The following is a 4,586-nucleotide window of genomic DNA, read 5'->3' as shown; positions in this document are numbered from 1 at the left end:
CCTGCCCCTGCCTCGGACCCTGCCCCTGGCTCTGCCCCGGCGGTCACCGCCCCCTGCCCTGCCCCGGGGCCTCGGAACCGGACTCGGACCCTGCCCCGGGGGCTCTGCCCCGGCCCTGGCTCTGGCCATGGGGGCTCGGGGGCGGCCCTGCATCCACTTGCCCGATGGGGGCAGCACCTGCCTCTCGGTGCCCTGGGCTGAGCCTCTGCCTCCCTGCGCGGGAGCTTCGGGCGGCAGCTGCGCCCGGCCCCGGGGAGCGCAGGGCCCGGGCCGGGCAGGCCCGTCTGCCCCGGCGAGGAGGCGCGAGGCCAGGGGCCGGCTCGGGCCATTGGCCGCAGCGAGCGCGGCGGGCTGCAGGATGGGGAGGGGGGGCTGGCCGGGGCGCTCCTCGCCCTGACAGACAGCTGCTGTAACTATGACAACGTGCCAGGCGAGACCCTCTCCCCATCGCTATGACAACGCCAGGAGCCAACTCCCCCGGCAGGCGGGGGGCACTGGCGCGCGCCGCTCCCGCCCCGTCCCGTCCCGGGGGAGCCCGGCGCACCAGCCTGGCTGCAGCCCGGTGCCTGGAGCCCGGCGCCGCGTGTCCGCCCTGCCCGCTGGGCGCCCGGCTCCGGAGCCGCCCGGGACCGGCCGCAGGTGCTGGCCAGGGTGCTGGGGGAGCCCGGGGCGGGCGGGCCGCTCCCCGCAGGCCAGCGGGTGCTGCAGGGCCGGGGGCGCTCGGGCTGCTCCAAGGCACAAGCCAGGGCCGTTTCAAACAGCCTCAGTGCGGGACTTGGGGCCGGGGCAGCAGCGGGCTCCGCAGGGCCACGGGGGCTGCCTCCGGCAGCAGGGACAGACGGGGGGGCAGCGAAGGGAAGTTCCTGGGCAGGTGATCTGGACCCTTCAGGAAAACCAGAGCTGCGGAGGGAGGGGAGCGGCTGGGGCCGAACACCCCGAGCGCCCCCCAGTCCCTGGCATTTCCATCCCGTGGCTGCAGGGAAACCTGCCCAGGGAGGAGGGCCCGGAGCCTGCACCATGTGCGGTCATACACAGCTAAGTGCTAAGCTAGGGATCCGCCTGGCAGCGCCTGCACCCGCTGCGCCCTCCCTGCATCCCTGTCACTGCGTGTGGGCTGGGCCCAATGTCACCTGCCCCTGCTGGTCCCTGAATCCAGATGGGAGCCAGGCTCCAGGCTGCATGTCTGCAGGGAAAGGGTCATGGGAGTGTCACCTGGGTAGCTCTCTGTGCCACCCTTCCCCATCTCCTTCGCTATCGCTTTCTCTCATCCCTTCTTCTCTTTCCCTCTCTCAGCCCCTTCCCCACTGCTCTGTCTCCCCCTCTCCTTTTCTCACACTACTTTCTAATTAGATGGGAGAGCCAACCCGAGTCAGCAGTCGGGGGTGTGATCAGTGAGAACACAGGGCACACTCCCACCAGCCTCCTTCCACCATTGCAAGTCAGCCAGTTCTCACAGAGGCATTTTTGCACTTGAGTGTTGGAACAAGTTCAGTCTGAAGCCAAGCGAGTGGGGAGCACGGCAGAGCCTCTCTCTGTTTGCAGCTGGGAGTCCCCCCATCCCCAATGGATGCAGGCACAGGCCTCCCAGAAGGAGATGTTTGAGCGCACAGACACCAAAGAATGAACCACAGATTTGGGCCTCAGGTTGGAAGGTGTAAATCACTAATAATTCTCTCCACCAAGGGCCTGCTGTGGAGAGTGGCGGGGAGACGGGCCCAGCAGATTAGAGTTTGGGAGCTTCATAAAGTCTCTGTCAACCCAAAAGCTAAGAGAGTTTTTGGCGAGCTAGTTGGGGTGATTTGCCTTCTATACAGCTTTGATTGTGGACAAACTGGAAAGAGTCCAAACAAGAGCAACAAAAATGACCCAGCCTGTAGAAACCTTGACCTGTGAGGAAAGCTTGAGACAACTGAGCATGGTTAGTTTTGAGAAAAGAAGCCAGAGCCTGAAAACAGTCTTCAGATATGTGCAGGGCTGTTTTAAAGAGCACTGCGCTCAATTGTTCTCCATGGCCAGTGAAGGAAGTAATGGGCTTAATCTGCAGCAAGGGAGATGTAGGTTAGCTATGAGGAAACACTTGTAACTCTGCGGGGAGTTGAGCTCTGGGACGGGTTATTGAGGGAGGATGTGGAATTCTCATCATTGGGGGGTTTCAGAACAGGCTGGACAAACAGGGATCAGGGCTGATCTAGGGTTCCTTGGTTCTGCCTCAGCGCAGAGGCTGCACTAGATGATTTCTCGAGGTCCCTTCCAGCCCCGCATTTCTCTGAGTCTGCGATGTGAACATCACGAGTGTGGTTACTGTTCTTTCCACACACACTGGGAATGCTTCCAAAGACGGAGCAGCCCAGTGACTGTACTCGCCTGGAATGTACAAACCCCTCCGCAGCCCTGGGAGAATAAGGGTCCTGGGCACATTGGTGGGATGGTGTGAAATGGGGGTGTGAGATGAGCCCACTATTGGACGAAGTCTGTCCAGAGTGAGGCAAGCACTGATTACTCAAGCGCTGAGTAAGGGAGTGTGTGGTGCAGCTGTCACTCAACCTGTGTAGGGGAGGGAAGGTCTAATTTAATTAGTTTGTAATCAAATGTCAGAGAAGTCCAAATGCAGCAGCGAGTGTGTCAGTGTGCGACGCCAGCAAGAGGCTCCAGGCCTGCGGGGCTCCAGCAGGGAGATCCCCTGGGACAGCTCCACTCCTCTGGGGCAGTGAAGCCCCAGTGCCCAGCGAGGCCAGCGAGAAGGCCCTTCACCTGTGCAGTGCCCAGACAGGGGAGAGGAAGCTGAGCCTGAGTGTCGTCAGAGTGCACTGCCGGGCCCAGCACGTAGGATAAGGCACCCCCTGACTGATGGTGGTTTGCAGGAGAGTGGAGCCTCTGGACTTAGGAGAGGCAAAAAGCAGAGCCCACTGGGGCCCCTTTATGAGAACTGTAATTCCTGTCCCAGGTGCTCCGAGACTAATGTGAGGGGGGCCTTAGAGATAGCAGTCCGGGGCTAGGGAGCAGAGCCCTGAGCACTAGCCAGGTGGTGAATGTGACAGAGGCCCTGATGCACTTCAGCAAACCCTGATCGAGCCCCAAAGCTCCTGCCCAATGCGCCTGTGTTTTCTCTCTCTCCTGCCCCATCCCTGCCGGCCCAGGAGCTCTGTATGTAAATCTTTCTCTTTTCCAGCCAAACTCTTCCTCCTGCCCGATTCGCTCAGTGACGTTGCATCCAAGGGTTGTGTGAAGTGGGTCTCCAGGGAGCCCCTTCTTCCTGCCCTTGTCCCTCCCTAGAGCACAGTCCCATTGGTGAGGTTACAGCTGGATGCTGATGTTACAGTCATAGATGGATGAACTGAATCCAGCCAATCTGTGGATCAGGGTCCCATGTCTGAGGGATCCTGACCCCTGCCTGGTTTTATCCGACAGAGAGGGCTCCTGCTGAGCATGTTGACCTCATCCTGAGCCTGACAGACAGAGAGTTGAATGCCTGTCAGTGCAGTGTCAAAACAGCAGCCTCCTAAGGGGTGGGGAAGGGAGGGGATGAGAGAGAAGGGCTTGGGGGCGCTGCAGGCACAGCGATGGCCAGAGCTGGTCCTGAAACCCTCCTTGATGGGGTTTTTGGTCCATTGCCCCAGAGCGCCTGATCCAGGGATTTAGAGATCAGACCATTCCCAGACAGCTTGTTCCAGCAGAGCTCCATGGCACAGCTGAGAGGGGGCCCGGCACATTGCTCAGGGGATGTCAGGCTTCTGTCTGGGGTTTGAGGGAAAGGGTTCGTTGTTTAGGGCCATATGAATTGCTATCGCAGGACCACCTTTTGCTAGGGCTCTAATTAGCAGGAGGATATGAGGCAGGTTTCTTTGGGTTCTGGTGATTGCAGGAAGTTAATCCCACACAATGACAATCTGCCCAGCATTTCTCTGCTCCAGCCAGGGCAGTTGTGGAGGAACGGCTTTCCCTTCAGACGGGGCTGGGACTGAGGACAGGCCATGAGGACGTTTAGTGCTGTGGAGAGAAGCTGAAGGAACAGGCAGCCTTGTCTACGCACTTACATAATTTGTTTTGAAAACGCAAAGAGCCCTGAGAGCAAGTAGGTCCTGGCACATGCTTTGGGATTGGGACCCGAGGGCAGGTATGAAGAGAGACTTGTGTGGTGAAGGAAAGCTGCAGCCCCGTGTAAGGAAGGGGGCCCCTTCAGGCAGTATTTGGTCACCCATTACACCTCATTTTGGGTGCTAGGGAACTGGCAGGTTGGGGGGCACCATCAGTCCCCCATTAGAGGTGGTCCCTTGCAGGTGGCCCAGCCTTGGAGAGGGGAATCCATTCACTGTGAGGGAGCACTAGAAAAGACGTTGTTTTTGCGGCGATGGGAGGCCCGCTCCGGGATGAGCATGCAGGAGAGGGGCTGTTGGAATTATTACACCTGTGGGCAAAGAACCCTCTCTGTCAACACATGGTGCCAAGCGTGCAGCAAGAGCGTTCCTCTGTCAAACAGCTAAACCAGGCTGGAGTGATCACTGGAGGCAGATCTCTGAGCAGGGCCTTGAGAACCAGACCCTCTGAAGATGTTGTCATGGCCATCCCTGTGAATGGTTCCTTTGGCC

The sequence above is a fragment of the Terrapene carolina genome, unplaced genomic scaffold, assembly GCF_002925995.2.
Source record: "Terrapene carolina triunguis isolate 2854851 unplaced genomic scaffold, T_m_triunguis-2.0 Scaffold231, whole genome shotgun sequence".
Taxonomy (NCBI): domain Eukaryota; kingdom Metazoa; phylum Chordata; order Testudines; family Emydidae; genus Terrapene; species Terrapene triunguis.
Note: the sequence above shows the minus strand (reverse complement) of the source record.